Source organism: Tachypleus tridentatus, chromosome 2 (genome assembly GCF_004210375.1).
Source record: "Tachypleus tridentatus isolate NWPU-2018 chromosome 2, ASM421037v1, whole genome shotgun sequence".
Lineage (NCBI taxonomy): Eukaryota > Metazoa > Arthropoda > Merostomata > Xiphosura > Limulidae > Tachypleus > Tachypleus tridentatus.
Window position 1 is genome coordinate 100257728 of NC_134826.1, and position 17944 is coordinate 100275671.

Sequence of the window (17944 nt, forward strand, 5' to 3'; positions counted from 1 at the left end):
TGCTGTATGACTTATATAATAGAGCATGACATGAAGTCTAATAAATGTCAAGAACAACTTCCGCTAGTAATATCTTTAAATAGATGTATTGAGGGATTTGTCATATCGATATATTAAATATTCCACTACTTTTAATATCTTAAATATTGCTGATTAAAGAACTAATAGTATGTCCACCAGGTAAAGTGTATATCTCCACATGTACACACATACGTATGGTTTTTACACAGAGAAATACAAGATTAAAAACTTACAGAATAACTCATTAAAGTTGCTTTTTGATAATTCTTTTATATTAAATACTAAATAACTTTAACTTTTATGCGCAGTTTGGCGGAGTGTTATAGCTCTGAATTTTGCAGCTGTTGATCTTAGTTCGATATCTTGCGCTACAATAAACTACTTCCCTCAAACTTTAAGTTATGGCAGCGTTATAAGAGTTACAGTCAATCCATTAGCTTGAATACATTTTACAATGCTGTTTACTGGGTACCATCCTTTTGGATAGTAATCCAAACTTACGCACGGAGGCAGATAGTTTACGAAGTTTTGCTTTAAGTACAAATACAATTTAATTTTTAATATTTGAATAAATATACTAGTTTTTTATTTCAAATATTTGTCTTGTTATAAAAGAAACTTTGATTAATAAAACTTATGATCCTCAATATGTACCTGACGAAAATAAGTTTACCTCGGATAAGCAGGTTTTCATATAATTTGATTATAAATATGGTTGTTTTTACATAAACTTCCTGCATAATCGTTGTTTGTTTGTTTTTGGAATCCCGCGAAAAACTACACGACGGCTATCTGCGCTAGCCTTCTGTAATTTAGCAGTGTAAGACTAGAAGGAAGACAGCTAATCATCACCATCCACCGCCAACTCTTGGGCTACTCTTTTATCAACGAATAGTGGGATTGACCGTAAAATTATAACGCCCCTATGGTTGAAAGGGCGAGCATATTCGGTGTGACGGGGATTCGAACCCGCGACCCTCAGATTACGAGTCGAGTTCCTTAACCACCTGGTCATACTTGGTATAAAACGTTTCACTCCTATCAAACTCTCAACAGAAACAGGTAGGCTAATCATAGAATCCACGAAAGTGTAGGAAACAGTTTTAATATTATAAACAATATTCTTGCATCATTAATTGAGATTTGTAGTAATTAGTTCATAATAAAGGGTAATTCTCAATAGCCGCGACTGTAATTAGATCTAAAATCCTTCAAGAGATAGAGCTATGAGCTAAACGTTTTTGCCATTTTATGAGTCACCATGCTGCGGCTAATTATCAAAACAAAGACGGCTTTCTCTTTAGCATTGCACTTGTGCTGCAAGTCTAACATACCCTAGACAATTTTCACTAAAGCATCTTAAGGAAGAAGTTATTCCTTAGACAATTTAGGAAAGATATATTCCTCAGATTGTTTTACGAAGGTTTATTTTGTGAATAATATTCTGAAGCTCCTTTATTATTTTAAAATAGATAAGTAAGTGTCTTAAGATACTAATGGTAGAACTCACCATGATCGTCGTCTAACATTTATTTATTTTAATATTAACTACATCGATATGTTAAGCTCTTTTTTGTAACAGAAAAAAATGGAAACAATCTTGTGCTTAAAAAAATGTATAATGATGTTTTACGTTATTAGTTTTTCTTAATTTACTAAAAAATATTGTTAAAATAAATAAAGAAGGTTACGTTACATTTATATAACTAAAAAGAAATAACATGGTTAATGAAATATTGAGATTTTTTGAATAAATTCTACGTAACACAACTTATCATAATCTGAAATATTTTAATCCACTACGTTGTGCTGTTAAGGTACGTATAAGTCATTCTCAGCCAAGACATTTTTAAGATACATTTGTGAAACAGCGGAAGAAATATTTCATGAGGATTTTATGAAACTGAGACTTGTTTTGCAGTATCGCGACAATGAAGTTGAGTATACAATATAAAAAAATTTAAAACATTTACACTGCTTTACTCTTGCAGTATTTCTTCATAGACTTAATTTTATGTGTTTTTAGTTATTTATGTTACATCAAATAATTAAAGTACAAACATTGTTGACTGTTTTTATACTGATTCGAATAAACACTTTGATTATTCATTTACAAATAATTTACGAAAATACTTAATTACCATCATTAGAAAATAAACGACAGGTTGTTTAGTAAATTGCTTAATGTGTAATAATTTATGAAGATGCAAATGTTACAATAATAAGTGTCAATGCAGACGAAGCCACAAATTAACGAAACTTTAAAATTTTAGATACGTTATAAGTCTTGCTTCAAACAAGTATATTTCACTCGTTAGAAATAAGAAACAAAAAACGTCTTTCTACTTAAATATCTCGATGACTCACAATTTGAGGGTCGCGAGCTCGAATTCCATAAGAGATCATAATCACTCTTTCAGTCGTGGAAGCGTTATAAAGTGATGGTCAATCGCCCCATTTGGTCAAAGCAACTCGAGACTTAGCAGAGGATTGTATCACTTATAAATTAGAGACAGTTAGCCACTGTGTAACTTTACGAGAAATTTCATCAAACAATCAAACCTAATACCAATCTGTATTGGGTGTCTAAATGTTTTGTACGTAACAGTTACTGTATATCTCTTGCTGAAACATAATCATCATTGTAATTATTTTAGCTTTCTCTTACACTTTTTGATCTTGCTATTTAAAATTTGGTGATATGTTTAGTCAGTTAGTTGATACAAGTAGTCATTCACTTATTCTGTAATTTTTTAGCTTTTCATCGAGTATCCACGTAACCAAAATAGGATGGTAAATGTGTAACACATCTTGTAACATTCTAACAAAACTTGCTACACAAGTAAGTCTCAGGATGAAAATTGTTGCATTTACATGTAATTTGACGAAAATTCGAATATAACGGATTAATATAACTATTTACGCTTTTGCTAATTTACTGTAACAATTATAATAACTTGTAACATAGAACCTGTACTATATTAAACTCAGAACATTTTTTTCAGGACCATACAAAAGCTAGTTAGTAACGCTTAGTAAGAAGCTTAATGTGACTAAGGGCTTAAATGAGCCAACGAACAGTATTTCTGTTTGCTAGATTATAGTAATACTACACTTAGATGTCCTTCGCCACTCTAGCAAGCTGGTTTATACACCTACATCAAAGGATTTAAACCTTGGCCAAGATTTGAGCTCCAGTAGCCATGCTGAGAGCTGGCATCTCTTGTGGTGTAAGATATTTTACTACAAAACTACTTTGAGCCAGGGACCAGAGCCAAAATCTGAGAGCCAATTTTGAGATTATATTAAAACCGACTGTTATTGTGTGTTTGGCCCGAGCTGGAGCAGAACGAGCCAGGCAAACACAAGCACTACCCACCATGCTCACTTTCCACTTGTATCCTAGATGATGTGCATCGCTGGGCTAAATCCGTAGAGGTCCGACCACTGAAAGAGTAAACTCCGGTAGACCAGAATGGATCAGACGGCACAACTTTCCTTGCGTCGATCGATAGCAAAAGGCGTAATGTAGAAAAGGAAAATACAATTTCAGGATGATAACAGCGCAGCGTTGTGAGCACAACAGAAATTTGGATAGAGCTACTGATGGGAAGGTTTGTTGATGTACTAAGGAGCATGTCAGTCAGAATATCATTTACCAATCACATTTGTCTATTTTTGGCGCTTATAAGGAATAAGCAGTGACGTCATGAAGGGCGGGGTTTACCGATATTGCAAGCATACACCTGACCACGTGTGTAAGTTTTTAAGTGTATTATTGGCTTTTCACAATCCTGAAATATTGCGTGTACGCCCCATCTAAGCAGTCTGATTTTCTGGAATTTGTATATTTTATTTTTACGTTTACTATTTGAGTGAACAAGTAATACTAATAATATGGCCAGCGTACAAAAAATATCCAGAAACATGTTTCTCTCATAATGTTTCCTGGAATTTTGTTCGCTGTAAACTGCTAATATTAGGCAGTTTTGTATTTCGAAGTGATTAATGATATTAGTTTAATGTAACTACAATAAACCTTAATATAAAATTGTATTTATTAACCTAGCTAAGTTCCACATAGAGTAATTATATGTCACATCAATTGTGCATAACGTGGCCTATTGGTTAGCATGAGGAACTGTGGATGAAAGGTGAAGAGCTCGAGAGAGACGACGCTGAATACGCCCCACACATTCATTCGTGGGCCAGATATAAAAGTAACTATCAATCCCGTTATTCGGGTTAAATACCTGAACAAAGCCTTTTGGCGGAGTTCTGACTTGATTTGATTCTGGTCAGTAGTTTAAAATTATAGATGATTACACTTTAATTCTATTGACATATTCGTTTAGATAAAGTGAACATAATTTTATTTGAAACAGATAATTTTTTTTTAAATATCGTATGTATATATTCAATAGAATAATAATGGATAAGTTACTTATGTGAAAATACTATAGGATTGTGACTTTAAAACATTAGGTTTAGTTAGGTTTAGTACTTTTCAATTAATACTGCATATTTCCTAACTTTGGTCTGTTTTGTTTCACATGCCGCACTAGATAGTTCTGTTCGTCAATTTTTTATCTCTTAGGTTAAACTAGTAGATATTACTTCTAATTCATTTTCAAACTTGGGTTGTTGAAACCGTCTATTAGAATAAAAACAATCTCCTGACAGTCTGGAAGAAGTTTCTATATATACGATGATTTTTTTTTTGTTTTTCTTCCTGATAATTATATTTCCTGGTAAAATATTTGTAATAGATATTGGGTAAGATTTATCTATATATATAAACAATAATCCATCAATTAACTCACGTTACAATGATGGACAGGATATTTCCTATTAAGTAAATAATTTCTCTGATTGTGATGATTTGAAGGTGCATGTAAATTCAAAATCACGACAACTGAACATTCTCGTATTAATCACAAAGAACTGATCTTTGAGCCCCCAAAACATTACAAGGTGATGCTTTATATAACAATAGCAACTGAAGCAATTATAATTAATTATCACTTTTCAAAATCAAATTTAGAATACACAGGACGTGTAATATTTGATAATGATTATCCATATTTCTTTGATTTGATTATCTTAATGATTATAGGAATCTCTACATTATAAATCTCATACAACTATTATCTTCAAAAGGAAAAAAAAAGATTATAAAGTATAAACAAATTTTGATATGTATAGGGTGTTTGTTTTTGTTTTGCTTTTGGAATTTCGCGCAAAGCTACTCGAGAGCTATCTGCGCTAGCCATCCCTAATTTAGTAGTGTAAGACCAGAGGGAAACAGCTAGTCATCACCACCTATCGCCAACTATTAGGCTACTATTTTACCAACGAATAGTAAGATTGACCGTAACATTATAACACCTCCACGGCTGAAAGGGCGAGCATGTTTTGGTGCGACGGGGATTTGAACCCGCGACCCTCGGATTACGGGTCGAACGCCTTAACCCACCTGACATATAGAATGTCAAATAATAAGTTTCTACTACATAGAGTATATGAAGCAACATTATATATTATTTTGATTGCATATATTTTTATATAGCCATAAGAGAAGTTCATAATGCTGTAAATGATTAAATATTATAGCTAAGATATTAACACTTTATGAACATAGATTTCAATTATAATTAGAATAATATAAACAATTGTTAAAAAAGCTACATGTATAAATATCTATCTCTATTTGTATATACAAAACTTTTACCTTTATTAACTTCTCTCGCAAGTACAGCGGTAAGTCTGCAGATTTACAACGCTAAAATCAGGGCTTCGATTCCCCGTGATGGACTCAGCAGATAGTCCGATGTGGCTTTGTTATATGAAAACACATGCGTTTACTAACGTGCATCATTAAAAAATGAAAACACAACAATTAAGACAATAAACTAGTAAAAACTGGATCGCCCCCTCCAGCTAGAATGCGGGTTTTTAAATTATTAAACATAATTTTGAATAATAAAAACGACCATGAACTACAGGAAATATTTCAGAGCTGTTTTATTTTATCAACACTACGGTCTTATGCAGTTATCAGAGCACACACATTCTTATAATAAAATTATCTTTATTTTACTGGCAGAATTCATTGAGATGAAGGCGTAAAGGCAAAACGTTGAGCAAATAAAATAATTTTGAAAGATTTTGTGGTGTTCACGAAAGTTTTATGTGTACTATGCTCCATCCAATAGTGCATACTTTACTAAACATAATTTTTTAGTACTATTATTTTAATAAAAACTGGTTGCTTTTATTTTCTTAATTTTTTTTGGAAGGGAAGAGATTGCTGTTGTTTTTAATAAGGCGTAGTGGGTTTTAGTTTATGAAACTCATCTATTGTTGCAAAGAAGTAGTATTAACAAGCCAATTTAAAAATTTCTAGATTTTTTGTGACATAAATCGACAGTGTTTAATACAATGCAAAGTTATAATCTACTTAGCGGGATTAATTTTTACTTTTAAATAGAAGTAATACTAGTAGATGAATTTAGAAAGACTTAGATTTTTTGAAGAGGCGTACCAAAAGAAACATTTAATATTATAAGGTGTGAATTTCCCTGAATTTTTATATAAGTATTATTAGGATGTAAAATAAGTAACATACATTATCAATTAGTGAACATTGCAGTATTTGAAACATTTGGTCGGACAGCTCATAAGGATTTATTTTGTTTTGTTTTTATTGGATTTCGTAAATACACCAGACCGATATGCATTAGAAATTTTTAATTTTGAAGTGATAGACTAGATGGAAGACAGCCAGTCAATTGAAACCACCGCCATCTCTTGGGCTATTCTTGTCAGACTGATTGGTGGGACTTGATTTTCACCCTTAAAGTGCATTTATAAGTTCAAATATGGAATTTAATTTCTTTTTCTTTGTGGTGACAAGACGCCAATCCCAGAACCTCAGCTTTACAGTTTGGAACGCCTATCATCCGGATACGTTCGATCCTATAATAATAATAAGTAAAAACATAAAACAATTACTACAGTTTGCATAATTTTGAAGAAATGCAGCAATAATATAGATACAACACTTTAAAGTCAAGTTTTAACTCACATTTAACATTTGTGTTACGAAAAATGTAAATGTTGTATATTTTTTTATCTCTTCTTCTTATAACATAATGTCTGTACTTTTAATGGCTAGCCACGGAGGACTGAATTATTATATTTCGAAATATCAGTCTAATTACTTATTTGAGATGACAACATACCTGATATTCAATTTTTTTGTTGCGTAACATCAAGTAATCACATTTATTAGCATACGACTTTGATTATTTCAACAAACTCTTGGCTAAATATAATTTCTGAAAATATACGAAAAGAACAAAATTTTCAATGAAATACTTTTAATAAAGAAACGGAGAAAGATATAAAATTATTGTGGCATTGTTTTCTTTGCTTATGACCAGTGGCAGAACAAACATAATATTTTTAATGGCTGAACAATGTATTCATATGGTAATCTGATACTCGTTACAGTTACTAGGTTATTTGGTAACCACGATACTTTATATACTGGTTGTTTAATGAGAAGTGTGTTTCCCATATCTAAGCTTGTTTAATGGGATGGGTGAGTTTGGCGTTTCATGATGCACAGCAACTAGGCTATCTGCAACAAACATCCGGTTAAAAGTTAAAAGTAAAGTTCAATGGGAAGTGTATTTCTCGTACTATGTCCAATTACAAGAACTGGACGATGAGCGGTATTTGCTAACCTATTATCAAACTCTTCCCCTCTATCACTAGAGTAAATATAAACGGAAAATTTGTGAAACACTTCATTATTGTACCATGGTATTCTTATTATTATTTGCGAACAGCATGGTTTTTGTCCAAAGAAATATTTTTCTAGAAGTTTTTAAAAACAACTTGGACATTTCCTAATTGACAAAATAGTCATTAATTTCATGGTCGCTATTATGTTTGTTTCTGAATTTCTAGTAGTTTAACATTGATTTATTATAAATCAAATAAGTTGATAATTAAGTAATGAAAACGTTTTTAATGTCAATGTTAAGGGTAACAGTACTTCTTTTAAACACATTAAGATTACAATAAGAAATAATCAAGTAGACAAGACAGTTGGACGGTTTGTTTACGCATGTTGTTTGAATAGAATAAACATAAAAATAATATTCAATAAGATTTGAATCATAAGAATATTTATAGTCACCTACTTTATGCACTAAACAATAAACTCAACTAAACATGTCTGATTTAATGAGAATTTTATTTGGTGAACAGAATAATAATAATTTATGTTGATAAGCATTGGAACTCAAATCATAGTATATCAATTAAATAGTAAAAAACATTAAATTTAAGAAAAGAACCAAATATGAGCAAAATATTAAGCCGTATGACATCTCCATTCATGTGACTTCTTTGCTGATGACTGTATATATATATATACATATATATCATCTGTCTAGGTGAACTACTTATTTGTTGTTAAGCATAAAGCAGCACAATGAACTATCTATGCTGTTGTCACCAGACTTAATCAGCAGACTTACAGTTGAGACACTAGGAGGCTAAACTACTTGTTCCTCACGATGACAAACCCCTCTCTAAATATTTTACACTCGTTACAGTGTTAAACTTGTATCAAAATTTACTTCCTTACCCACCTAGCTCATCTTTAAACTGAATAACTTCATGTTACCTCAAATTATCTCAATTTGTCTTACTGAGAAAAAAGTTCTAACCTTTCAAACACATCTAAAGTAGTTGAAATACTTTCACAGTTTACAAACTAAAAAGGATTCAAGTGAACATTTACGTAAGCTATACAAAAATTATTAAACCTAAATATGTATTTAAATGTGAAGTGACAGTCTAACTCTTGCTTTATCCTATAATATTCAACTATCCTTCATAGTTGTTTCCATAGAAGAGCTGTGCTTCATCAGTAAATACAGGTTGCTTCAAAACAACATTAACACTTTTGAGAATTATTTTTATTTCCCTTGCAGTTGACTGAAGTGGCAATGTGGTTGACCTTGGAACGAGAAAGAAAGGTTGCTGCATAGATGGACGTCTTTCAGTAACTCAGGGCGGTTTGCAACAAATACATGAGCATTTCAACTGCGATTTACCCTCGAGATTGACCATTTATCGAGTTTACAAGTTCGTCGAAACTGGCTCAGTTGTTGATAATTACAAAGGGAACAGCAGTCGACTACGACCAACTCTTTGACTTTTTGAAGCTATTAACGTACATTTGTTATCATGTTACTATGTATTATCCGTTCTTTTTCCATTTTTCTACAAGTTGTAACATTTTTGAAGCACCTTGTAATCAAACTACTTGCTGTAACACAGCAACAAGATTTCAATTAAGACTTACAAAAACAGAAGGAAGAGTTGAAAATAACGAAATATATAATATATTTTCAAGGAGGTGAAAGATTCTTAGCAAAAATATACATTATTTGAATTGGGCAAAAAATTTCCAAAAGAAAGATAACTGTTTTTCTTTATTTGGACACAAAACCCATTTCAGCTATGCAGGAGTGAAAATATGAACCTAGTTTCAGAAACTAAACTATACAAATGTCAGAAAACCATTAAATATTGAAGTTGTTGAAATATAGATATAATTCAAGGATAAAATTGACTTTAAAACTTTTGTCTCAAAAGCATATGAGAAGTGACAAAAAATATGAACACCAAAATACATTTTTTCGAGACTTCGTTTCGTGTTTTTCTTTATGTGTTTGTTAAGCAGAGAGGTACTCAATGGACTATTTGTATTGCACCCACCACAGTATAAGCCCTCAGACTCATCGCTGGGAGACATCCAAATTTCATTCACAACAATTTAGAGCTAAGTTTGTTTTAATCATAAACTTTGTACATGAAAATGTATCATACAATGTTTAACATTTTGAAATAACAAAAGATTCATATATCAGTTATCTGTTATAATAATACTGGATACACTTTTTCAAAATTTTTATTCCAGACAATTCACTATTGTTTTACATGTTTATAAAGCGTGTTTGCGACAATATTGGGACCATAAGTGTCGTATCTATAATTACACAGTTACTCAAACTCTTAATAATCCACAAATGAGAATGAATAATTATTATTATAAATTAATTGGCAAACGGGTATTGAAGCAGTACTCAGCAGCCTTGGTCTGAATAACTAATACTATAAAGCGCTACGGTAGAGGTTCTGGTAATGTCTGGCACAGTTTGTCTCTATTTTTATTTTAAATGCTTAAAACACTTGTAAACGACTGAAATTCTTGTCAAAGTGGTATCAAAGAGTAAGATTATGTTAAAGTTTTTTTGACATTAAAATATTAATGTCATTACTTTGAAATACGGTCAGTACTTGATTCCTTTAAGATGTTTATCCAGTTATCACTGAGAAACTGAGGTTGGATATTAATCACACAAATAATTCGTGACCGAATGTCAACAAATGACATGTGTTGAATATATGTTAGGGTTATATATTTCACACATTTCTTCCAGAAGTTTTCATAATTGTGACAAGTGCAAAGTACAGAAGTTAGATACCGTGCATACTTACTTGTGGCCATACTGAACACAGTCAAGTTATTATGCATTCATCACAGAAATAATGGTATATGTACACAAATCTAAGAAACGAATGTTTGTCTCGCTTTAACAGTAGTTTGGTTACCTTAATCTTATTTAGACATTCATGTTCAGCAAATATCACATAACAAACGCTGTGGATATTTCACAATTCCATGCTTAGAATAGTGTAAAATATATTCTTTGATAGATTGTTTAGGCAGAGTATTCATGATGAAACTTTGTAAAATGGATGGCAACTGCCTGTTGTGCCTTTTTTTTTTCAGGTCATTGTGTGTGTAGATATAGTCAGTCTTTTATAGTGTCCTGGTGGATTGTGGAGAGCATGTTATGATTGGATGGATTATCACTGTTTCTGATTGGAGGAGAGATTTCCTGTAGTTTCAGCCAATGGCAGCCACAGGCTACTCACCTCTAATCCAGAATCTTTGTTTAGTGAAGGTTTAGTAGTGTTAATATAAAATGATTCTTTGATTTTTCTTGTATTCTAGAATTTGTTTGTGTCGATGATTCTAGTTTTCTCCCTGTTTATTCTGTGTCCAGTTGACGTGGCGTGTTTTGCAATGGCTGAATTTTGTGTTTTCATGAGTCTTGTGTTATCTTTATGTTCTTTTATTCTTGTCGCGAGTTTTCTTCCTGTTTCTCCAATGTATGTATCGTTGCAGGAACACGGAATTTCATAGATGACGTTTTTAAGATTCTCTTTGGTAGGTCGCTGCTTGTTTTTTTCCAGAATGGACCTTAAGGTATTGTAGGGTTTCCACTGAACTTCTATGTTGAATTTCTTGGCTATGCATTTCAGTTTTTTATTGAAATGTCGCAGGTATGGTAGGTAAATGGTGGTAGTGGTGGTGACATTCTGATTTTTTCTTTCTCTCGTGGTATTTTTCAAGGAGTTTTTGATGAACCATTCTGTTTAAAACTTTATAATCATTTGGTATTCTGCTTCGATGGATGTCTTATCGAAAGTGTTTTCTGCTCTCTTTTGTTTAGGCATTGGATTATACTACGTTTTATTAAGATTGGATGATAGGACTGGAAGTGTAGGTATCTGATTGTGTGGGTGGGTTTTCTGTGTACAGTTGTGGTTATTTGTCTTGCTTATTTGCTGATGAAATGATTCCGTTTTGTTCCTTTATTTTCACAATGAAGTGGATTCTTTTGTCTACGGAACTGAGATGTTCTAAGAAGGCTGGTAAGCTTTCATGACCGTGGGGCCAATTAACGAAGGTGTCGTCAACAGAACATCTGTAGAAATTTGGTTTTATAGGTGTGGCCTCTTTCTTCAAAGTCTTCCATGAAAATACCTGCTAGGAGTGGAGAGAGTGGTGATACCACTGCTAGACCATTTGTTTTTTCATAAAATTTCTCGTTGTATTGGAAATAGTGACTGCAGGCAAATATTTATTAATTCCATTATGGCGTCTATTTTCATATCTGTTCTGTGTTGCAGAAAGTTATCATTCAGCAGTCGTTGCATGGTAATGTGAAGGATTTCTGAGGTTGGAACATTGGTAAATAGGTCTGTGATGTCAAAACTGACCGTAATATCCTGTGATTTGATGTGTAGCTTTCTGAGTTGTCCTATGAAATCTGTCGAGTTTTAAATGTGATGTTCGGTGTTTCCTCGTAGTGGAGATAAGGTAAGCACTAGAAAAGTAGCTAGTTGATGACAAGGTGAGTTTAAAGCATTGACGATAGGCCTTGAAGACATATTAGGTTTGCGTACCTCATGTAGTCCATAGAACTGAGGAGAGAAATTTTCCTCGGATCTTAGCTCTTTGGCTAGTTTTTCATTGATTAAGCCTCGTTTCTTTAGTTTGTTTAGCGTTCTATAAGAACAAACAGCAATCTATTAAAGAGAATCTCAAAAATGTCATCTATGAAATTCCATGTTCCTGCAATGATACATACATTGGAGAAACGGAAAGAAAACTCGCAACAAGAATAAAAGAACATAAAGATAACACAAGACTCATGAGAACACAAAATTCAGCCATTGAAGAGCATGCCACGTCAACTGGACACAGAATAAACTGGGAGAAAACTAGAAACACCGACACAGACAAATTCTCAAAGACAAAAAATCAAAGAATTATTTTATATTAACACTATTAAACCTCCACTAAACAGAAATTCCGGATTAGAGGTGAGTAGCCTGTGGCTGCCATTGATTGAATCTACAGAAAATCTTTCATCCAATCAGAAAGAGTGATAATCCAACCAATCATAACACTCTACACAATCCACTAGGACACTATAAAAGGCCAATAACACCTACACACACACTGACTTGAAGACGAAAGGCGCAAGACTTTCGAAACGTCATCCTCTCACGGGAGACGATGTTTCTTTTATATTTGATGATGCAAAATGGCGATTTTCTTGGAATGTTTCAATTTGTAAGTCACGGAAATATGCGATCAATATATATATATATATAGCTAGTTATGTGAAGCATTTTAATTCAAAACTAAAATTTTCGTAAAGTAGTATTTAACTACTTATAGTATGATAAATTTAATATAATCTTATTTTATTCTTTCAAAACTAGCGTAGAATGAATTTTTATTCAAGTAATTCTTTTACCTTTCCTGCTTGTATTAGTTTGACTCAATTTACCTGTCTGCTCAGACGTATAGGATAATTTATTTCAAAGGGGTAATACAGATGCGTGTGCAAGTTAGTATTATGCTATCTCCATTGATGTATGTTTATTGGGGTTATCCTTCACATAGTGAACCTAGGGCGTCGCAGGATAATACACTCCCTAAAATCTCTGAAGGAAAATAGTTAACCTCTATGGTTCTCACTCCCTCTCCAACCACAACCCTTACTTTTATCCTGTCTTTATCTTGTATAGAAAGTTTCTCCATTCAAGGAGAGACGTAATTTGTCATAGACTTTTGAAACTTCGCTTGGAAAATATAAAAAAGTCACATGCTACTATATGAACATAATAAGAATACCATGCACTGAACTTTTATGTCTAACTTTAATTTATTAACACGTTTTTCTCTATTTTGTCATACATTTCTTCATAGTATTGTATAATTAGTACATCGAGAGCCTTATAGGCTGTCAGGGTAATGTTTTTTGGTTATAACTAGAGATTCTTACTGAGACAGTTTAGAAGCCTGTCTACTACAATGTGTGTGTGATATTATAACGGCCAAGAGTTAACTCTACCAAAACAGCAGTAATTATTTCTTTGAAAAAGATGGACGATTGACAATACTGGAACAATTAGAGTGAACCAGTCTTCTGAGTACATGGATATGTGGAACTGCGGAAGGGAAAGATTGGGAGAAAATTTCTATAGCAGTTCTGAAACACATGAACTTGCCGAATCGTCTACTGTCGTCTACAGATCTCGAATGAACACGGAAGGAAGCTTACCAGCACCATAAAGTCTCGACTGTGCTCAACTAATCTCCGAACAAGACGGCCAAGCCAATAAAAAAACTTTTCTTCGCTAACAAGATGAGGCTCATCTGGGCCAAAGAGCATGCTGACCGGACTGAATGTGGAGAACAACGATCTTCTCAGAAGAATCAAAGTTTAATCTATATGGGTCTGATGGGAAGCACTTTTTACAACTTTGATATGTTATCTAGTATACACAATAAATTAATTCTAAAAATGTAATATTTAAAAAAAATATCCGCGTTTAGTGAAAATAAACCGAAATATGCTATCATAAATAATTTTATAACTTGTCCTTACTGTAAACATATATCCACAGAATACTCAATACCCAACTTTACGAACCTATTTACAATGCTAAACTCTATGTTTTATCAACCAATGTTATACTCAGAGAACATAACTCTACAAATATCTGAGTAAATCTATATTCCAAGTGTAAGAATCTATCCACATTAAATAATTCTATAATAAAATTCTAAAACTTCATTTCTGACGTAATTCGACAGCTGATGTTTGAATATCAAATAGTAACTAAACAGATGAAGACTGAGCGAATGGCTAATTCATATGTGTTAAACTAAAGTTAATAGGATTTGTTTGATTTACTTCGAATTTCGCGCTTCTCGAATGCTTTTCCATAAGTTTGTTTGTTTTGAATTTCGCGCAAAGCTATATGAGGTCTATCTCTGTTAGCTGTAACTAATTTAGCAGTGTAAGACTAGAGGGAAGGCAACTAGTCATCACCACCCAATGCCAAATCTTGGGCTACTCTTTGACCAACGAATAATGGGATTGGCTGAAAGAGCGAACATATTTGGTGTGACGGGAATTCGAACCTACGATATTAGATTACTAGTCGAGCACCTTGACCATCTTGCCACGCTGTACCTTTGTGTGTTAAAGACATCAAGAATATACTTACTTAGCTAGAATCTAATATATATCAACATTAAAGTTACTAACAATGTTTATATTTACTTCAGCTTTGCACTTAACAGTTATGATAAATTACCTAAGGAAGGGCTTAGGCCAGAAAATGTGAAACATATAAATATGAAACAGATAATTAATTTATGTCATTTCTGATGATGGTAGCTTAATCTACTTTAACCATTTTGGAATTAGATAGCTCTTCCTTTCATACAAAAAATATATTAAAAAGTTAAAAAGTAACACAAGTTCAACTAGTTTTGAAACTTAGGCTTTTTATCAACAAGAAATGTAACACAAGCTATTAGACAGGAGCATATTCGAGAAATATAATTATCTAGGGAGAAGAAAACTTTATAGAACACAGAATTTGAAAGAGTTACAGATGTATAAAAATAGCTTCGTTAAGAAAATTCCAAATGCAACTGAAATATTTTCATCTGTTTTATGTATTATGAGTTGTATATTCAAAAGAAATATGTAAATTAATCTGTATTTCTATAAGTTATTCTGACACAGTATAATATGAGTCTTTCTAGAGCAATAATGATTTTATGATTATTAAAATTCACAGATGCTACATTATGTACAACAGGCATAAGTTACCAATACCTAAACTTTAGTATAATAGCACATTTTAACAAGTACAACATGTCTACATGGAATATTGATAATAATGTTTCTCGAAGTTCTATAATATGTATATAAATATATCAATGATCATTTGATATATATATACATATTACTTTTACTTCGGTGATAGATATTATCAATATTCCATGTAGATATTCATTGATATTAGTAGTTGTAAGTGTGCTTCGATTAGATGTTTGGACGTATTACTGAGTTACCACATATGTGTTCGGTTTATACTTATTATAGATTCTAGCTATTTAGTTTGCTCATCTTCCTACAAATGCAGAAGTCGTGTATTTTAACATCCGATTTGTTTCCAAAATACTTACAGTATTTATTTTATATGTTTGGGAGGAATAAAAATATAGAAGCATGATACTTACAGCTCGGATAGTTATAGAAAGGATAGAAAGTTATATCAAACGTCTGTGGAAGATGTGTTAACTGTATTGTGTGTCCATCTCTCAAATTTCCTTGTTACATCTAATAATATTAATGATGTATACTAATAATATGCACAGTGAAGTTTCAATTATTATAAATAATTTTAGTTATTAAGCTCATAACCAATCAGCTACTTTCCTATCTGATGCTATTTATTTGTTACCACTTGTAACATGTAGTATGTACATAATGATATAGTGAACTTTATTCGTTACTTAATATCTATCCATTTTTCTGCTTCTCTTTGACTCTTTAAAAACAGCCAGGAAGGTATGTTTTCTATACACCATTTGTGTCAGTATTATAAATCAATAGCGCCCCCGTTTTTAACTTTTAAATTCCATCTTTTGTTTCCTCATTTGCATTCCAACAAATACAGTAGAGTTTAGTCTTTAGTGTTTGAATAGAAGCCTTTCGATGCAATCTGTGTAACTTTTGGATATTACAAGAGTATTAAAGTTCATGGTTTCACTGACCAGTTTGTTAAATGGTGAGATGTAGCTTAACTCTTCTGGAACTATCTGTATGTAAATTATTACTATCTTATCGTGATTTAATTTCAATCATATGACGTCTTTTCTCATTTGCTCTCTAGCTTATTTGCATGAATAAACTAATGGAGATGGAATAGTTCCAATTGGTAAATCTGCTATCTCCTCAACAGATACATCTAGTACACAGGTTGAGTTTTTCTTGTCGAAAATATCTTGTCAGTAACTGAAACGTTATTTTAATCCAGGCAGATAAAAAAACAGGTGTTTTCATTTTAAACATATCTAAGTTTAAAATCAACTTTTCCAAAACGGAAAATAGATGATAGAACAAAGTTTGAAATCCTTCAATAACACTATGTAACAAAATTGTTATTTTTTCTTGTTCCTGGGCAGAAAGTGTTATTTCCCAATTTCTTATGCCTAAAGTAAATGGAAAATACCTATTTTTCTCTTAAAACTTTGCTTTCGTGACCTGGGAGCATATAACGAAAACATGATGGAAGACTATAGTTGGGGCCTGACACGTGAAAGTGATTTACATTAAGCCGCAAGTCTCGAAAACTACTCACTTTTAAACATTTTTGTATAACTTTAGTATAAATACATGTAAATCTTGATTCATATGTTGTTTTATTCAGACCTTATGAAAATGTGCAAATTTGCTCGTTTTTACATGGAAAATAGATTAATTTCTAAACTTCATTATCCAGGTCACAAAAGTAAAGTTTGAAGGGAATAATGGCCATTTTCTGTACTTTTAGAACATAAGCAATTAAGAAATAACATATACTATCCAGGAACAAAATTTGTGTTACATAGTGTAACGATTGGTTTAAGCTTACTCTCACGCGTGAGGTAAACATCAACTAGCTTTAAGATATATATTTTTTAATGTAAACTTATTTCTGATACCACTTTTGCGCTTTGCTAATGGGTAAACGCAAAGTGTATGGACTTACAATACTAAGTTTAAGGTTCAATTCCCCGTGGTGAATACAGTAGGTACCCCATTGTGGTTTTGATCTTAAAAAAAACTAAAACAATCAACCAAAAAACAGCCAAACACTTTTTCAGATCTTTATCTTTTACACTTCCGCCTCGTTTTATGTATGGCTTATTGAAAATATACAAAAAATGGCTTACTTGTTAGTTTGTTATTAAGCAGAAAGCTACACAAAGGGCTATCTGTGCTCTGCTTACCATGAGTATCGAAACCCGGTTTCTAGCATTATAAGACCGTAGACATACTGCTGTATCACCAAAAGAAAAGGCTTACCCTTCAGAACTATTATATTTACGATCAGTTACATCGCCTACAAACTTAAGTATCTTGCACCTTCAGTAAGCTCACTAACTGAGAACAAATTTACAACCAAA

At 32.3% G+C, this 17944-nt stretch overlaps 1 protein-coding gene and 1 long non-coding RNA gene across 11 annotated transcripts in view; one reads left to right on the plus strand and one right to left on the minus strand.

Annotated features, from left to right (window-relative positions):
* The window catches only part of LOC143244685 (nuclear factor 1 X-type-like), a 114910-nt gene extending 111370 nt beyond the window's left edge, over positions 1-3540 (minus strand). For 8 of the 10 annotated variants that reach the window (XR_013025275.1, XR_013025276.1, XM_076489791.1 and 5 more), the window contains exon 1: positions 3401-3540. The gene's annotated coding sequence lies outside the window, so the exon portion shown is untranslated. The remainder of the gene's footprint in view (positions 1-3400) is intronic. The other 2 variants (XM_076489794.1, XM_076489788.1) reach the window with 1 other exon arrangement.
* A 99-nt stretch (positions 3541-3639) lies between these two features.
* LOC143244687 (uncharacterized) lies at positions 3640-14341 on the plus strand. Its single transcript, XR_013025277.1, has 3 exons — positions 3640-3779; positions 9033-13036; positions 13855-14341. It is a non-coding gene; the product is annotated as an uncharacterized LOC143244687 (long non-coding RNA).
* The last annotated feature ends 3603 nt before the right edge of the window (positions 14342-17944 follow it).